Source organism: Lygodium microphyllum, chromosome 1, assembly GCF_053477565.2.
Source record: "Lygodium microphyllum isolate KBCC chromosome 1, Lygodium_microphyllum_v1.1.10, whole genome shotgun sequence".
Classification (NCBI taxonomy): domain Eukaryota; kingdom Viridiplantae; phylum Streptophyta; class Polypodiopsida; order Schizaeales; family Lygodiaceae; genus Lygodium; species Lygodium microphyllum.
Genome location: NC_141135.1, coordinates 87,261,724 through 87,281,253, shown reverse-complemented (window position 1 = coordinate 87,281,253; position 19,530 = coordinate 87,261,724). Strand labels below are relative to the sequence as shown.

At 44.6% G+C, this 19,530-nt stretch overlaps 1 pseudogene; it reads right to left on the bottom strand.

Annotated features, from left to right (window-relative positions):
* Positions 1-19,530, bottom strand: part of LOC148041369 (ribonuclease TUDOR 1-like) — a 92,380-nt pseudogene that overhangs the window by 67,795 nt on the left and 5,055 nt on the right.

The following is a 19,530-nucleotide window of genomic DNA, read 5'->3' as shown; positions in this document are numbered from 1 at the left end:
CAATGATCTTCTACGTGCTACCAAATGCCGAGGATGCAGGCAGGAAGACACTGCTAGGGCGAATCTTCAAAAAGTAAACTCGTTGCCACATCCATTATGAGTTGTAGTGCATTTACCTCGCCATAGGCAACATCTGCATTGATACACCTTCGGCAAGGGTTGCGCGACAGAACAATCCGCACGCCCACCGATAGAACTATTAGCATACAAATCTAAGGAGAAGGGTATTGCTCAACCACCATCCACCACCTCTCAAGAACCGCTGCTCGTGGTGACAAAAGCTAAGGATCAACAGCCTAGTTTCCAATGGAGGCCTAAACGATTGCAACCATCACCTAGAAGTCATCACACATGACCTCATAAGACCCAAAGCTCTAGACCTAGGACACTAAGGCGCAGTTACAGAAATCAGTGCATGATTAGGCGAAGGTGGGTCCCTAAAGTCCTCTTGCACACGCAAGGCTACTATGAGGGGAATGCTTGGTTATAGATCCCTAAAGCCCACACGGCCAAGACCACCACTCGTATGCTACCCCCAAGACCAATCACCCCCAGCCCCATAAAACCTCAAAACCATAAACCGCAGTGCTTCCTAGCCCCACATTCATCAAGCCCATTCACACATATGCCTCAGAGAGTCGAGCAAGCCTACCAGCCCAAACGACAGACATCGTCGCATGACCCATCACCCACTAGAACCCATCCAACTACAATGATCCACTTTGAAGGCAGCAGTCCATTAGTAGTAGCTGCTACTTCCCCAGCCCTAAGCCAGGAAGCCCAACCGCAACCTAAGGTACACCGATATGCACTTCGAAAGTTATGGTCCAATCTGGGGCTCGTAGAATTGGTGCTGCGGTTAGAGCCTTCTTCAACTCTTCATATACTCATTGGCATGCTTCAGTCCATTCAAAGACAATCAGCAGCTTATATAAAGGTCTAGCTATTAATGCCTAATTCAACACAAACCGCCGATAGTATCCTATATAGCCTAAGAAGCATTGAACTCCCTTGTAATTGGTTGGGGGTGGAAGGTCGACAATAACCCTAACTTTCGAGAAGTCAGTGGCAATGCCATTCTTTTACACCACGTGGCCGAGGATGCATCCATGCTTCACCCAAAACTGGCATTTCAAGGGGTTCAAGGAGAGACGATATAGGCGACACTGGTCAAAGACTACTTGGAGTTTGTTCAAGTGTTCCATCTAGGTGGAGTGAACGCAGAGGTCATCAACAAAGACTTCCAACTCGTTGTGAAGCATGTCTTTAAATATGGTGCTCATGAGACGTTGGAAGGTGGCAGGGGAATTAGTCAACCCGAAAGGCATGACTATGTAAGCAAAAATGCCCCACTCGGTGGTGAAGGCAGTCTTATGCGTGTCGGTAGGATGCACTTACACCTATTTGTATCCTGAGAAGCCATCCAGAAAACTGTAGGCCTCCTTGCCTGCCACTCTTTCAAGCATGTGCTCGGTGTATGTAAATGGATAATTATCCCTTTTAGTAGTAGAGTTCACCTTCTTGTAATTGACACACACTCTAATTTTTCCGTTTTTGTTCATCACGATGACTATGGGTGATACCCAGTCCGTGTGCTCAATTTTGTAAATGAATCGTGCTCTCATCAGCTTATCAATCTCTTCCTTGACAGCATGAGCATTCTTCAGATTCATTGGGTACGGTCGTTGCTTCACTGGCGCTACGTCTGGCGTCAAGGTATGTTATGAGTCACTAAACTCGGGTCTACCTTAACCTCTTCAAGGACCATGCGAATACGTCCACATACTCTCACAAGAGAGCGGCAAGACTCATTTCTTCTTCCTTAGCAATGAAGATTGGTCGGGGTGTATCTCCTTCCTGAGCTAAGTTCACCTCATTGACTCTGGCTAGTCCTTCGATTGGTTTGCTCGTTTGCCCCTGCCATTTGGCACCTAACAAGATCACTACCCTATCTCCTTTCTTGAATTTTGTAAATCGTTTAGGGAGGTCCAATGGTTTTCGTTGTTCGTCCATTCATGTGTCCGTGGGTTGGTTTGGCCTTCCCTGCTTGGATCGTCTACACCTTAGGTGGACAGGTAGGTCCCCAATTGTGCGTCGGGTCTTGGGTGGGCTAGGTATTTCTGGGTTGCTATCCGAGCTTACCACTGACTCAGAGTCGAACTCGGCGTCTTCACTAGAAGAGGGGGTCTCGCCTGGTGGTCGCAGTTTAGATGGTGGTTCTGCCCTAAGTACTGATGTCGCTCCTGATTGAGCTAGGCCTGCTTGCTCAAGGTTTATGGCTCCTACGTGTTCTATCCAAGTGTGATCACAATTTATGTGCATGATTCCTCGCTCTGTCCTGTAGGCACTTCTTTTTTGTGGTTTGGAATCCGCCCGTATTTTTTCTATTTCGTGTCCCTCCATGTCGTATTCTATTGAATCCATCTCACCCTCACTTCCATCACTGAAGGGTTGGAAGTCTTCGTACTCGTCGTCAGAGTCCTCTGCACCAAACTGCTCATCAACTCATAGGGCTTGGTACATCTCTTGTCATTGATTCGGGACTAAGGCCTAGTTGTACCTAAGGTTCAAGTCTTTCACCCTGGTCCATTGCCACTTAGATTCGCCTAAGAGATTGTGGAGTGGTTTGAAGTTTGATGCTAAATTGTTATCCAACTTGTCTGTTAAGTATTCCAGGGCCTCCTCGAGTTCTCTCTTGTTGCCTAGCACTTGGAAGGTGACGGGCTTAGGTCTTCCGAGTAGGGTTCCTTCCATCATGCAAACTGGTATAGAGGGCATGCCGTCAGCCGCGCCCATCATCTTGATGGCTTGCTCATGTGCCTCTTGATCCAAGAACGGTAGCTCGACTGTAGCAAGGACATACATCCAATCCTGCTCATCCTCTGGGCATGGGATATACTTGGTCAGGGGCCCATAAGACTTCTTGACCTGACTGTCACCCTTGAGCATTGAAGAGATGGCATCCAAGTTGACTGGTGAGGTCTTCCGAGTGTCCATCTCTACCCACACAGCTTCTGTCCTGTTGCCTGAGAATATCAAGCCGTTAATCCCAATCTTCAATAACTCTAGCATTGCGCATCTAGGGCCGGCCTAACATGACATCGTAGTCCACCCCCTTCATGACTATAAAGTCGACAAAGAACTCGATATCTGCAATTTTCATTGGTAAGTTTTTAAGTATCCCAAACAGTCTCACCCTCATGCCGTTTGCTAATGTGACATTAAACTGAGCAGTCTCAACAGGTGGGTTTCCCCAAGTCTATAAGACTACACGGCTTAGCACACTAGCCCCGGCTCCTGTGTCTACGATCCCCTTTCTCGTTGTGTCTCCCAAGGCTAGGACTGGTAACACTGCATGCATCTCGGTGCCTTCCCAGAAAGCATTAACATGCAAGGATTTTGGCACAGAGTGTAACATTAGACTGGGTATTTGTGTTTCTACGTCCTGATCCTATAGATTTGTAGCCTGTTCTTATGGCCCCTCGACCCACTGCTTAAGGTCTTTCCATAGGGTGGGATGCTGCTCAAGCATGTATCCTAGGCTTAACGTCACTGGGGTGGTTACTAGCGTGGTAAGGAGGCTGTCGGCTGCTCTTGCCTCTCCCATGCTGGATTGTCGTCGCCAACGGCTGTGACTGATTTGTGGGCATGCAGCATCAAGGCTTGTCCTAAGGGGTATTGTCTGCGTTGCAGTTGCATCTCCTGACCTTGGTCGAGGGGGTGAGACTGTCGTGTTCATGCTGGTGAGATCCTTGCTCTCGTCCTCTAGGATGGGCTCAGCGTCCCTTAAGTGCTCTTGGGCCTCCTTTATCCAGTCCTTCACTTTCTCTACGGCCTCAAGTTGGTGCTTCGGATGCGGGTCCCCTACCTTGGCACTTTCCTTTTGGGCCATCTTGGGGGCTGAAGTTTCTGTTTTTGCATCCGCGACATTCTTTCCAATAGGTGGAGTTGTAGCACTCTCAGCTTTCAGTGCGATCTTAGCCTCCGGCCTCCTCTTCCTTTGCCTATAGATCTTCTTCCCTATCGAGGCTGCGTCGAGGTTGCTGGGTCCTAGTAGTGGTATGCCGGCCTGCTTTGTCTGGGAATGGGTCATGACCCGCAACGGGATGGGTGTAGCCTCCCAATCAAGGTTCTCGACACCAAACAGCCCCAATGGAACAAATGGTACTTCAGTTGAACTTGCAGAAGGTTTTCGCTTTGGGCAATCGATGAAGAGATGGGTGATTCTGCACTCAACACACCTTAGGTCAGCTTTATCTCTGTTCTACTGCTCCCTCTCAGGGCAACGTGATGAGACATGACCTGGGTGACCACAAGTCCACAAGTCCAACAGATGATTGGATCATGCGTCTACCCTCCTAGGCCTCTCCGTAATGCCATCACTGGTACTGGTCAATAGTCCATAAGGACTACGTTGCCCTCATCATCATGAGAGACATAATGGTATAAGTAAGTCTCTTCCTCATTTGGCTCTTCCACATAGTGGATTGGAGTGTCACTCGGTGGATGGGTCACATAGGGAACGGGCGGCCTAGGTATACCTATAGGGTTTATGTCCATCCTGGGGACAGCCGACTTAATGTCGTTAGGCACAGGGAGGGCCAATGGAACTCCCCTTCCGAAAAGTGGCTGCGGTCTATTTGCTAGGTAAGGATGATCATATGGTTGGGAGTATAGAAGTCTCCTGGGCAATCTGCAATGCATAATGTCATGGCCAAACCTGCCACAGTTAGCACAAGGTCTCGACTAAGGATTTTGACACTCAACCGAAAAATGGTTTCTGCCACAGTACACACATTGGACGTGTGGCCACGTTGGTCGTCTCCACAGGTCTTGCAGCATGACTATCTCCATCTTGACATCAGTCAAGTCGTCTCGATGGCCTTCCCCTTATCTTGAGATGATGGGGCTGGTCGCTCACTAGAGGTTGATGCTCTTTCTAAACCTCACGAGATGGCTTCTTTTGAGTTGGAGCTCCTGGAGCTCCTCTCTTTCAGTTGATCGTCAACTCTGATAGCTTCCTCAAAGATCCTTGCTAGCATGTCTCGCTGCAAGCTTGAGTTGGCTACCAAGGCGTTATATAGTTTCTCGCTTCGAATTCCACTGGTGAACACATTTGAAACTGCTCTTTCAATTGGTCCTTCACCTGTAGGGATTCTCTTGAAGAGGCTCCTTACGTGGGTTAGATAATCGCGAATATCTTCCTTCTCCTTTTGCTTGACGTTCATCAGTCGTACTAGCAGATTGTCGGAGTATCCAGGCTCGGAAAATCTCTTAATGAAGATATTCTTGAGGTTATTGAAGTTTGCCCACTCTGCGGCATCTAAGCTTGTATACCAAGTCTTGCCCTTGTCACCTAAGCAGAGCCCGAATGCTTGAGAATGCTGAGTCAGGTCGTTGAGGCCATTGGCTTCGCAAACTTGCTCGAACTACTCTACAAAGCTGTATGGGTCGTCATGGGGTTGGTACTTGTCAAGCTGCTTTGCGAATATTGGGAATTTGGACTGGCTCTCAGAGCCTTGGGTTGCTCCTGACCCTGCTAGTAGTGAGGTTGCCAATGCTGCAGCACTTTGCTCTGCTGAGGTGTTGTCTAACAATCTCTTCATAAGAAGCTCGCTCAACGTTAAGTCTCCTTCTAGGGCTCTCTCGTGATCCGTTTGGTTTTTGTCGACTAAGTTTAGCACTCATTGTACCTCACGCAACTCCATGCTTTGCCTTTGACTCCTGGCCTGCTGATCTCTATTGTATGCAGCTATGCCTTGCAATGCCTTGTGGGCTAGATTCCTCTCTTCTTTTAAGTCTCCAATGATAGCCTATGATGTCCGACCACAGTGCTCATACCAGGCGTGCGCATCATAGTTGCTGACAAGTTGCTGAATAGCCTCTCGAAAGATGCTTCAGTCGAGTTTCTCATTAGGCCTGCAGTTTGAGCTTTCCTCTGCCATAGTCGAGTTCTTATGCTTTGCCAAGCTATCAATCAAGTTGAGTGGGTTTGCCAAATTCCCTTCATTTGCGCCACTTGCTTGGTCCTACTTGGTGTGTTGATTGTTTGTCTCTGTCTGTGGGTTCTCTCCTATTCGTGGATTCCTTGAGTGGCTTATCTGAGTGAGTTCCTTGTCTTATTAAATATAGTCCTCAAGTTATCTCCACTCCACACGTGTGTTCTTTCTGGTGCACTTGTGTTCAATTAGGCTTTCAGTTTTTCTTAAGTGCGCTTCAAGTGCGAAAATTCAAGGTGAGTGCGGCAAACAACCTCTAAGTATCTCATGCACCCTCGGGCCTGATAGGCTTTGTTGATCAATTCTCTGGCTGTCTAGACGGGATTTAGGGCCTTTTGGTTACGTTGCCTTGCCATTTTTGGGCTCAATCAGGGTCTTATGGATCAGCGGGTTACCTCTAGGTTTCTGGGTTTCTAGGTATCGCGACAACCCACTCAAACTATCAAGCGGCTACGCCTTACAATTTTGTCTACCCCATCCACCAGAATCAAGTTCTGAATGTGAGGAGGGCTTACGACAGGTTGCATTGCTGATCTCTAGTTGGGTCAGATCAAATTTCTGAGAAATTGAGGCAGACACAAACTCGGCCCAATTGGTCCGAATTGCAGGGACTGAGTGAGTGACTTGGACGGGCCGAATCGTACTTGTCCGAGTGCAAAAAAAATTTCACGGGCTGAGGTTTGAGTAGCGTGACTTGGATTCGGGTCCTGGGCCGAGTGGACTTCATGCCGAGTGTACTTTGGGCCGAGTGGAGTTTAGACCGAGTGGACTTTGGGCCGAGTGTCGGGTAACTAACACCATATTGGGGAATATGGGAATTTCCCATAAGGTTGGGACACGGCCAAAACTTTGGATTTGTCATAACTTGAACACTATAATTCTAAATCGAGCGCTCTATATCTTAATAGATTCCATTTTTCAGACGCTTTCCAATGATAGGTTAGATCATATGGTTTTGAGAAACTTATGGGCATTTTATCCGTGTGCCACCTTTTTAGTTTTCAAAAAATGGGAATTGGGAGACTCCCAAACTCACTAATATTGTGTTGGTTGGTCAAGGGGCCGAGTGCCATTACTCGGACGGGTCGAATCAAATGTTGGGTGGAGGGCCGATTAAGGTTTCCGGGTCGAGGTCTGAATGGGCGGGTCCGAGGGCCGAGTCTGGGACTCGGCCTAACAAAGGCCATTCGGATGGGCCGAACGCGACGCGACAAATGCCGTGCGATGATGATTTCGATCGAATCTCCCAAGTCAGGCAATCATCCCAAGCACAAACTTCCAGATGCCGGCTAAGGCACCAAGGGAAGTGATTGGTATACCTGGGGTGAGCGGTAACCTCTCCAACAACGAGATCGAATCGAATCATTGCAGGGCTCTCTCTCTCTCTCTCTCTCTCTCTCTCTCACTGCAATGGTTGCAAACGAGCTCTCCCTTGGCCTCTTGGCTCCTAAACCCCTTCTCGGGCAAGAATTTGACGCTCCCAATCACTCACTTGCCGACATTAAGCATCCAAAGCAAGCTTTTTGCCATTTTTTGCATGATTTATGCCCTGTTTTGCCCTATTTGAAACAGTAGACCCTACCCTTTCTGGGTTCAATTTCCTAATCCTATCCTAGAATAAATGCAATGAGAATCAAAAATAACAATCTGAAATGATTTCTCCCTGTTTTCCAATCATCAGACAAATAAACTAACCCAAAACACTTACTTGTTTCAAAGATCAAAACACCCAATCTTCCTACCTATCTCAAGCTCCATTTCGGGGATGAGTCCCTTACTTCGATGCTTGATATGGGGCGCACAAGCACTCAAGCTTGAATCCGTTGGTTCTGACAATGGAACCAAAATGTGGGAGCTTTTGCTCAACCGCCAAGACCCACAAATGGCTTATTGCTTCAAGCGTTCCAAGCGAGCTATAATGGCTACCTCTCACATAGCCGACGCGCCGTCGATCCTACAAGTGTAGTGAGCTTACCTTGATGCCATTATGAGTTGCCTTATCTCTCGCACACACCGGTAGCTCCACGATCTTAGATGCTAGCTCAAGCATCCTCAAGCCTCCTCCATCTCCAAGCTCCATCCGCCATAGCCGCGCGCGCAAGAGAAGATAAGGGAAGAGAAGAGAAGAAGGGAAGAGGAGATGGTGAAGAGCTTCCCCCTCTTGATCCCTCACTCTCACTCACTCACTCCCTCACACTCTAACACTCTGATGCCAGGAGGCATATTCCACGGTGGATTCCGTGAGGTTTTACGGTGGATTCCGTAAACTTTGATGACCGGGGCTCATACACAAAGTGGATTCTTTGTGCGAGAAGTTGATGGGGACGCCTATCCTTTTCGGGCGTTTCATTAATTTAGTGTGTACATGGGTGATTCCATAGCGGGTGATTCCGTAAAATGCATATTAAATTAATAAACATTTATGAGTTTAGAGTGCGCACTCGTAATAAATTAAGGTTAGGATTGATTTCTAACCAGTTGATTTATTTATGTAGCTGAAGACTACTACGTATTCACTTTTGTCGGTTTAATTGTATTATTTTACTAACGATTGTGAATGCTTCAGTTGATATGTAGAGATAGCAGCAGTGGCGGAGGAAAGCATTGGAGGATAACGAGTATTCGATTTATCATTTATATTTTGATGGGCGCATACCTTAGGCATGCCGCCTATATTTTTTTACGCCTATTTATTGAGGCATTGGATATTTGTTTATTATTTTGTATGCGCATGGGCGCACGATTATGTTATTTGTACTTGGACATTGTATTGGGTATGCCAGACTCTTTGGGCACCACCTGTTATCTTTATTCCTATTTTGTGCTAAAGCAAACTCAAAAGCTAAAAGCTTGCTATTTTGTAATTTGGGCTGTTATTTGAGCTTAAAGATGATTAATACATAAAATACATGCTTTGTGGAGCGCTCACACAAAGCATGGGGGGAGATTGCACCCAATTGGTCTCTTGTTCATGTCGTGCATGCTTTTTACCTTGAGTTTTGTGCAAAAAGTAGAGTTCTATTATTCTTGGGGACCTTCCGGCATTCACTACGCGAGTGTACAACATACGATCTGTGCACCAGTGGTATCAGAGCGAAGTTGAGATCAAGAGCTTCCAATCGCTACCCATCTTGTGTGAAGGCGGAGCCCCTGGAACGATCGAGCTCTACGGTCAATCTCGTCGCGAACGGTCGATACACGTGGATTCCTGGCGATGAAGAACCTCTGTTTCCATCATCAAATCGCGAAGGACCAGTTTGTAGAGGCGGAGGACCACGTGGATATCTCCTACATCAAGTTGTCTTCAAACAAAGATAAGACTCCATAGCTTAAAAGCTTAAAATCTTTAATTCAAAGCTTAAAGAACCTTTAAAAATCTTCACGATTTTATTCGGCGCCTCTGAGGATGACTGCGAAATTTCCGTCGGGCTGAAAAACGGCCGCCCCCTAAAATCGACGACATTTTGCTGCCCTTTACTAAGCCTATTACACTAAGTCTTCTAAGCCACAAGTCACATAAAAACTCAGCAAGTATTGCAAGTCTTCCAAGTTCAAGTTCTGCAAGTCTGATAAAGCAACCAAGTTCTGCAAGTCTTGGTACTCTGCAAGTCACATAAGTCTGCAACTTTGCAAGTCAGATAAGTCATCTGAAGTCAAAGCTGACTTCTGTTCAAAACTCATAGAAGGGCTGTTCCTGCGCAGAAACTCTGAACTGCAAAGTTGTTCATTGGAAGGTGCTCTTCGCATACGCAAGTTTGCTGAAGCATTTTCAGCACACGCAGAAGATTAAAACGCAGATTTTTCAAAGATTACAAATCCCGCAATAGTCGAAGACGAAGATTGTGAAAGCCATACACAAAAATATATAAGCCTTGTACACTTGATCTTGAGCTACGCTCATCCCGCTAATTTGATTTTGAGAGTGTGAGGTCTTTTGAGTTTTGCAGGATGACGGAATCACATATGGATGATTTAATGGCTGAAGGCGATCTACCTGAACCTACGATGGAGCAAAAGCTGGACTTAATTATGATGCAGTTGGATGAAGAACGACGAGCTAGGCAAGCATTACAAGTTCAATTGGCTAATTTAGAAAGATCGACTACCGACAAAGACGAACCTCAATCTGAAGACCTTATTCGACATACCATCGATGTGACTCTCGAAGCTCAATCCATCCGCAAGGAAACAAAGATAAGTAAAAGAAATTTCAAATTCCATACTTTCAATGGCACTCGAGAGGGAAAAACTGTTCTTGCATTCATTAGTCAGTTCGATGACTACTTTCATGAGGAAACATATGCAAAGAAAGATAAAATCAAGTGTGTCACTAATGATTTAGTGGATAGAGCATCTCTTTGGTAGACCGTGGTTCGTAAAAGTATAGATTGTCCCACTACCTGGGAGAATTTCAAGAAGAAGTTTATGCAGAATTTCCTTCCTCCACAATTTCATGAAAAAGCTATAAAGCAATGGGACCTTCTTCAGTAAACGGGATCGTGAGCCTATTCCTCAGTACATGGAATGCTTTTGGAATGCATTACTCCAGCTACGCATGCTTGAAGACGTACCTGAAGTGACACACAAGCGCAAGTATATGTCTAGATTACTTGGGCATTACTACGCTGAAGTTAATATGTTCAAGCCTGCAACTCTTGAAGACGCAATTTCATTAGCTCATGACACTGAAGACAAGCTGCGAGGAAGAGACAGACGTCCACAGCAATTCCAAGCCAATGATAACTATGGATCTAAGCAATTCAACTCAAATTTTAGAAGATTTAATCAAGGTCGTTTTCCTTCATCATCTTTCTGTAAAACTTGGGCAAAACCACCTACTTTACCATCCAATACCAATCACAACCCTAAGCCTATTCCACAGCCAAATCCTAATGTCCCTAGACTTCCTGCCATTGCAAACAATGTAACCAAAGCCAAGCCTATAGTGTGTTATAAATGCCACCAACTTGGACATCTAGCAGCAAATTGCCATTCAAAGAAGCCACCTGTCCATATCAACTACCTTGGAGCAATGGAAGATGACGAACATGAAGAAATGCCTGATTTCACGGAAGATGAAGACGACATTACTACTCCTTCGGATACTTTACCAGGTATGCCAACTCCACATTCTTTATTGACAATGAAATGTTTAGTGCATGGAAAGGAAAAGATTATTTTGCATGATGATGGTAGTACTCATGATTTTATTTCTGCAAAGCTAGTAAAAGAATTGAAGTTACAGACTGTACCTACGCATTACTTATTGAAACATGCATTAACCCATGCTCCTGTTTTACAGTTGTCTGATTTTAATAGACCATTCTTTTTAGTAGTGACTGATGCTAGCGGATCAGGAATAGGAGCCGTACTTATGCAGGACAATCATCCCATAGCCTATTCTAGTTGTAAGCTGAAATCCTCCGAACTGAAATATTCCACATATGATAAAGAATTATTAGCTGTGGTACAAGCCTTAAGACAATGGAAACATTATTTAATGGGCTCTGAATTTATGATTAAGACTGATCAACAAAGTATTAGACAATTACTTAGCCAACCTCAAATATCTGACCGACATATCAAATGGGCAGCCTTTATTTAGAGTTTTCATCCTATCATTCAATATCAACCCGGTAAAGAAAATGTAGTGGCCGATGCATTAAGTAGAAGACCTGCCATTCATAATATTTCTGTTATATCATTTGATTCTTTGATTGCTATGAAAGATACTTATCATCAGGACATTATTTTTCATGCTGATTGGAATAAATTAGTTCAAAATAACTGGATTCCTATTGATTCACTATCTTATAATGATGGATTCATGTTTTATGAAAAGAGATTATGTGTTACAGTTCCATTCAGATCTTTTGTTTTGAATGAGATTCATTGTCCTCCATATCAAGGTCATAGAGGTATCATATCTACTTTACGTACATTAACTGAAGATTTTTATTGGCCGCATATGGACACTGATGTATCTAACTTTGTTTCTGAATGTTTGATTTGTCAAAGAGTTAAGAGACATCATGGTAAACAGTATGGATTACTTATGCCTTTACCTATTCCATCGAGACCATGGAAACAAATTTCTATGGATTTTATTATTGGTTTACCTAATACTAAATTTAACCATGATATGATCTGGACAGTAGTAGACAGGTTTAGTAAACAAGCATATTTCATTCCATGTAAGAAAACTTTAACAACATCACAGGCAGCACAATTGTTTTTGAAAACTGTTTTGACTAACCATGGATTACCAAAAGTTATTATTTCTGATCGTGATTCTAGATTTTGTAACTTCTTTTGGATTACTCTATTTGCTAACCTAGGCACAAAAATTGATTTCTCATCTGCATTTCATCCTGAAACTAATGGACAAACTGAAGCCACTAACTGTACTACATTAGATCTTTTACGTGCTTACACTATTTCTAAACCATAGACATGGGACATACACTTGTATTTATTACAGTTTGCATATAACAATACACCACACACATCTACAAAGAAAGCACCGTTTGAAGTTGTTGAGTGTTGAAATGACTTGTTTTTTGGCTGATTTTTGTTGTTTTTGAGAGCTGAATGGTTGATTTTATGAGATGATTGATTGGTTTAGAAGTGGTTTGAGAGTGTTTTGGATTATATTGATTGTGTTTTGGAAGTTCATGATGTTTATTGGTGGTTCTGTGATGTTCTGATAGGTTCTGATTGGTTCTGTATACCTTCTGTTTTGCTCTGTTTTGGTTTGTTTTGTTCTGATCGTCTTCTGTAAGGAGGGATGGAGTATTCATTGATGAAGATTGAGATCTTGTGAAAGTTTATTGAATGGTTTGTGAGAGTTTGGAATGGTTTGAGAATGATTTATGTGGTTTTGATGACCTTCTGTAACCTTCTGTAGGTCTTCTGTAGAGCTTCTGTTTCTGTTCTGTTCTGTTCTGTACTGTAGCTATTCTAGTACTGTTCTATGACTGTTGTATATGCTTATGTATGTGTTCTGATGGATGAGAGTGTAGCTTGGGAAAGTTTTCTAGCCTTGGAAAGAGGTGAATACAAGCGTAAAAGAGCTGAAAGAAGTAGCTGTTGAAGACTCAAGTGAAGACTAGAGTGAAGTGACAGTAGTGAGCTATGAAAGGACACTGTAGTGGCTCTAGTGACCCTTCATATCAGACATACCTCTTGGGAGGGGTATCCACGACCTAAGAAGGATTATTGAGGGTGATTTTGAGAGATTGTAGTGAGTATATGATGTATTATTGATGGAGAGAGAGAGAGAGAGTCAGAGATAGCCAATTCTACTCAACCAGAGTGATTGTATATGAGAGATTGAGAGAGAAGACTATGAAGATATTGAAGATGAATACTATGTGATGTATTTCCATTCAAAGATGGTGTATTCCTTTGCTTTCTTTGTTCTATTAATAGATTTTATGAAGATATTGAAGAATATGGTTGATTCTATCAAATCCGTGGGAGATCTACATGATGCTGCATGAAGATTTGTTGTGCCTGGTGTTCTTTTCTTCATTGTGATCATATGAAACATGACAAACATGCTTGTTGATGTTACAAGATAGATTTTCTTGCAAGAGAATTCCCTTTTCCTTGGTGTTCCTCTTGGGGCTCCATGTTTTTGGTGCGCAGCCGGGGAAAACTTGCCATCAACAAGCACCAGAAGAGGCTGAAAATGAAGGAAATGGCATTGCCAAGAAGAGAAGAATTCAATGGATGTTTGTAAAGTTCCTTCTTCCACTGAAGAGTTGGAATTCCTCATAATCAAAGCCACTTTCCACAAGAAGTTCATCCCACAATGGCGGAAACACATCACCATCATGATGCATGCTCTATGTGGTGGACAGTTTCCTCTTCCTGTTGAAGCAGCAGAAACTTGCATCTTGGTGGCAAACTGTTTGGGAATAAACTGAAGAGCAGAAACAGAGAGAATGACCATCCATGGAAGATTTGGCATTCATTGAGAAGTTTCCAGACAACATCAAGTGGGAGATTGTGAAGAAGCTTCAGGAGTCTTGGTCTGTAGAGGTTCACAAAGACAAGAAGAAAAAGAGTTGGAATTTGTTCGTGGATGCTCAACAGCAAGATACATGGGATGCTTGGTGTACGGATAATTTTCTGTTTGTTCAATTAGCAACCCATTGGAAGTTGGTAGACAAAGTGTTTTTCACAACATACACTGTTGAAACCATCAGAAGCTGGCATTACTATGATGATGGCACCACCACAATGCTCAGACGTATACATTTTGACACTTTCAGAATCGAATACCTTCCTCTGTGCAGTGGAATGAAAGCAGAATTCAGGGACATTGAAAAGAAAGAAGTAGAAGAAATGTTGGCAGAGAGTCCTCCAGAGACTGAAGCCTTCTGTTAACCCTCTAGGGAGCACTAACAACATAGTGGAGCCAACCCCCTGATGAATGACGCAATAAAGAGGCAAGCGTTAGAACGAGTCCAGAGGTACGTGAGAAGAGAGAAAGCAAAAATCAAGGCCGAGAACGAGCTCGCAGTAGAAGCCGCCTTTGACGCCCTTGCGGAACTCTTTACAGAAGTCCCAATGGCACATCAATCCCTTCCTCCTCCTGCTAGAGGTCCACTTCCAAGCCAGATCCGTCCTGGAAATATTGATGACAGGCCAGCGAATATAGTCCCATTGCCAGTTTTTAAGGGAGAGTACAATGAAGACCCCGATCTTCATGTAGCAGAGTTTATGGTAGCATGTGTGGCTAACAATGCCAGAACCCCTGAGCATTGGTTAGCAATATTCCCTGCCACTTTCAAGGGCGCGGCGTTTCAGTGGTATGAGAGACAAGCAGCAGGAACTTTTGGCACATGGGATGACCTGAAGTTGGCCTTCCTCACTAAATTCAGGCGTGAAGGTTTTGAAGAGCGGATGCGAGAGGAATTTATGAACCTAAGTTAGTCTTCTGGAGAAAGAGTGGAAGCTTATGTCTCACGAATGGAATCCATCCTGAAGAGATGGACTAACCATAATCTAGATGATGGCATTCAGAAGGGGGTGTTTCTCAGAGGATTACAACCAGAAGTCCGTAAGTTTGTGGAGCTGCAAAGACCAGCCACACTGCAAGTTGCAACAGAAGGTGCAAGACTGTACGATGAAGTGAAAGATAGATTAGCGATGAATACAGGAAGACGAGTCCTACCTCCTCTGATGCCAGGAATGATGTATCCACCAAATGCAGTCCCAGGGACTGTTCCCTACCCTTACCAATAGATGCCCTCAGTATCACAATACAGTGCACCAAATCCACAGTGGCCACAATCCATGCCTCAAATGATGGTTCAACCACAACAACAATGGTCCCAACCAATTTTCTCCATGCCAAATCAGCAGCAACAGTGGAATCCTACCAACTGGAGTCAACAGCCAACAGTTCAAACAGGAGCTCTGAATCAGAACCAGAACAGGGACCCCTTTGTACCAGCCCAACCGGTTTATGCAGTGATTACAGAGACTCCTCAAAACCCTACTGTCAGTACCTCCGGAGGAGAAAGCTTGAAGGACTACTTATCTAACTCAGTTGCCAACATAAAAAAGGAGTTGATGGATGTGATTATAGAGCAGCTACAGATGCTGAAAGTGAATACCGCTAGCATATCCAACGTTGCAGGCGCAGGAAGAGATGTGATGCGGTCAAATACTTGGTGTGGTAAGTGTCATCAAGCAGGCCATTTAGCCACTGAATGTACACGAAAACCAACCATTCCTGGGGCCTTCTGTTCCTACTGTTTGCCGAAGAACCATACAGAGGACATTTGCTCTCTGAAAGAGATGCATGATAGGAGAAGGAAGGAAGAAGACGCAAGATTTAACTTGCTGGAATAAAAAATGACAACACAAGATATTGGACCCAAGCCTAGAGAGTTTGGTCCTAATTTTGGACCCAGAAGATTTCCCTCTCAAAGTTACAGAGGAAGACAGTTTGGCGGTGGTTAGAGATCAGAAGTGGAGTGTTATAGATGCGGAGAAAAGGGACACATTTCACCAAATTGTCCAAATCCTCGAAGGTTAGTGGATTACAAGCCCTTATGCAGTCGATGCAAAGGAGAAGGCCACACTGCAAAGGACTGTCCATGCCCAGCCCCAGTGAAAAACCGTGCTACTGATAGTCCGGCCAAGGCCCAAGAGCCTACCTCCAATTTAGTGGAATTGGAAGTTGCTGCCATCACTCGTGCAAAGCAGAAGGAACCACCTATCCAGAAAGAAAGTAACCCTCCTGCCAGAACAGTGAAGTTCAATCTTCCACCAGAAGAACAGAACAGAACAAAGCTTGACAATGCCATACAGAGCCCTACAGTGCCAGAGAGAGTTACAGAGACAGTTACAGAGACAAGACCAGAGGTCCAGGAGACAGAAGAGGAGGAAGTGCCACAAGTGGCAGAAGACGTTCCCATGATGCCTCTGTTGGAAGAAAGAGAAAAAATGAAAATGGGTGTTGCCCCATTCCCTAACCGATTAGAGAAGCCAATGGATCCTATTAAGGAATACGATCTGATCAAAGATCTAGATACCTTTAGACCAAATCTCACATTCTGACAATTATTGATGTTGTCTCCCAGTTGCCGGAAAAGGTTCAAAAGTATATTGACAAGAAGATGTGGTTTAAGGATTGCTCCCTCAACAGTGACAAAGTCCAACAAAGCTCCAGAGCCTGTCAAAGAAGTGGACGTAGCTAACGCCTTTCTAGATCCGGGTACCCCAGAGACTGGCGTGTGGATAGAAGGCTGCTTCATTGCAAATGCACTAATTGATGATGGTTCATCAGTGAACATTATGACGGATGTGACAATGAAGGATCTAGGCCTACAAGGTGTGCAACCCACCCAATGGCTCATCAGACTGGCGGATCAGAGCAGAATCAAGCCTTTAGGCATTCTCCCATATGTGAAGACTACAGTGGCTGGAAAAGATTATTGGCTAACCTATCTGGTGGTGAAGCCAAATTCTTATGGTACATCCTATCCTCTGTTATTGGGCAGACCATGGCTTTTTGAAGCCCGAGCAAGGACGGATTGGTTCAAAGGAACCTTGACCTTGGGTAGAGGACCCAACAAAGTGGTGCTGAAACTGTATGGTTCTCAAAAAGGACATGGATCCACCTCCTTGGAATTATCTTCTGATTCTCCTAATGAGGCTACGGATGGAACATCAGCAGACGAAGATGCTGTCAAACAGATCCTTCCCAAGAAAACAGTGGCACGTTCCTTAACAGTGGATACTGTAAGCCGACTTCCAAAAGATGCAAAGCCATTATCAATGGGTGAATACTTCCTGCCTGAACCAGGAACGACTTCTGAAATCACTTCTGACAGTGAGTTAGAAGCATGGATGTACTGCTCTCCCTGTTACATGGCCATAGCAGAAGCAGAGATAGAAGCAGAAGCAGAGACAGAAGCAGAAGCAGAGACAGAGACAGAAGAGGAAACAGAGAATCTGTTCTTCTGTTACAGAGCTCCTACAAAGACAGAAGCAGAAGCAGAGACAGAGATAGAAGAGGATGGATATGATATGGACGAAGAAGGTTATGAAAGTGAGCCAGAAGAATCTATCCCAACTGCAGAGGATATATTTGGAGAAGAAGTTTCAGAAGCATCCGAAGCACGTGAGCTCATGCTATGGGACAGAATGGCGATGGTACCATTTGGTCTGGTAAATGGATCTTCTTATACGCAAAATTCTTATAAGATGTGGGTTAAGAAGAACAAGCCGTCTTTCAGTAGTGGCTCATGCCGCCCTCACCCATCCTTGCCAAAGAAAGATGATGATGATGCACCGTGCCAACGAGCACCAGTCCCACAAACCCAACAGGCATCAGAGGGTCCCTGTTATGTGACGTTCTTGGATGTGTCATCTTCAGAAGAGGAGTCTTCAAGCCAAGAGGTAATTAATTTTGAAACCAAACCCGAAACAGCTCTAATCCCATTTCAACATCTTAAGGAGCAACCTAAGTCTCCACCAAAAGAAGAAGTTGGTTCTAGTGGGACATCAGAAGAGGACACCACTCCCTTGAAGGAGTTGGATCTGTATCCAGAAGCAGTCGGTGGGACCTTCATCCGTGAAGTAGAAGGTGAAAGGCAGTTAACCTTTGTGGATGCATATGGCACTGAACGCCACTTGAAGGTGGGTAGTAGCCTCCCAGAAGAGGAGTTGTCAACCTTGTACAACTTGTTGAAAGAGAATTTGGACGTGTTTGCATGGTCTTACAAAGACCTAAAGGGGATTGATCCCACAATATGTCAACATCATATTGACTTGGAGCCTGATGCCAAGCCAGTATGGCAACGACAGAGGTGAATGAAGTCGAATTATTCCACATTGGTGAAAGCGGAGCTGCTGAAGCTTCTGGAAGCTGAGTTCATCTATCCAGTGGCAAATAGTGAATGGGTTTCACCCATTGTGGTTGTACCCAAGAAGAATGGCAAGCTTCGAACATGTGTGGACTTCCGCAAGTTGAATTCCAAGACGAAGAAGGATCACTTTCCTATCCCTTTCATAGACCAACTATTGGACACAGTGGCATGACATGAGCTTTATTCCCTTCTGGATGGATTCAGCAGATATAACCAAGTCCAAATTGCAGAAGAGGACCAATCCAAAACAAACTTCACCACAGAATGGGGGACCTACGCTTACCGAGTGATGCCATTTGGACTCTCCAATGCCCCTGCTACTTTTAAGCGAGTCATGATGGCCGCATTTCAAAATCATCTGCACGATTTCATTGAGGTATATTTGGATGACTTCTGTGTCTATAGTTTGATCCGTGAACACTGGGAATACCTGGAACAATGCTTTGACCGATGCCGGGAGTATGGGATTTCCCTCAACCCCGACAAAAGCAGCTTTGGGATCTCTTCCGGAGTTCTGTTGGGCCACATTGTCTCTGCACAAGGGATATCAACAGACCCTACAAAGATTGAAAAGATCGCAGCTCTGACAGTACCCACCAACCTCAAACAGTTGAGGGGATTCTTAGGCCATGTGGGTTACTACAGAAGGTTCATAGCTCATTTTGCAACAAAGGCAACCTCCTTGCACAAGCTTCTGAGGAAAGATGCAGAGTTTACTTGGGCGGAAGAATGTGACAAAGCCTTCCACACTCTGAAGCAGTGTCTGATTGAGGCACCCATTCTGCAACCTCCTGATTGGACGAAAGAGTTTCATGTACACACTGATGCATCAATTGAAGGCTTAGGTGCTGTCCTTTGCCAGAAGGGCTCCTCGAAGCTGGATCAACCGATCTATTATGCAAGCCGAAAAGTCACTGATCGAGAATGGAACTATACAGTGACAGAGCTGGAGTGCTTGGCAATGGTGTTTGCCCTGGAAAAGTTTCGCCATTACCTCCTATCTACCCACTTTAAATTTTATGTGGATCATGAGGCCCTGTCCTTCCTGATGAACAAAGCAGATGTGAAAGGACGAATGATGAGATGGCTCCTTTTATTCCAGGAGTTCGACTTTGAGGTGATTACTAAGCCTGGTCATT